Source organism: Cololabis saira, chromosome 4, assembly GCF_033807715.1.
Source record: "Cololabis saira isolate AMF1-May2022 chromosome 4, fColSai1.1, whole genome shotgun sequence".
Taxonomy (NCBI): Eukaryota; Metazoa; Chordata; class Actinopteri; order Beloniformes; family Belonidae; genus Cololabis; species Cololabis saira.
In genome coordinates this window covers 11962186-11962537 of record NC_084590.1, presented here as the reverse complement: position 1 = coordinate 11962537, position 352 = coordinate 11962186, and positions in this window count along the sequence as shown.

Here is a 352-nt window from a genome sequence, read left to right as displayed (position 1 = left end):
CTGAGTCTTCCTGACTTAAAATGTCATGTTTTACTAAAGCAAAAGTCCAAATATCCCCAGTCCTGCATGTTTTAGACGTCTTCTTCCAGCAGAACACATGATTCACATTAATGGTTATCAGCTTGGGATCCAAGTCTGTTAATGACACAGTCACTTGTATCAGGGAAGCATCTAAAACATGCAAGACAGTGGCCCCTCGAAGGCCAGGAATCTCACTGCTGATGTAAATCGTGCAGGATAGTGGCCCTAGAGGGCCAGGATTCCCCACTCCTGATTTTAAAACTACAAGACAGTGGCCCCTCGAAGGCCAGGAATCCCACTGCTGATGTAAATCATGCAGGATAGTGGCCCT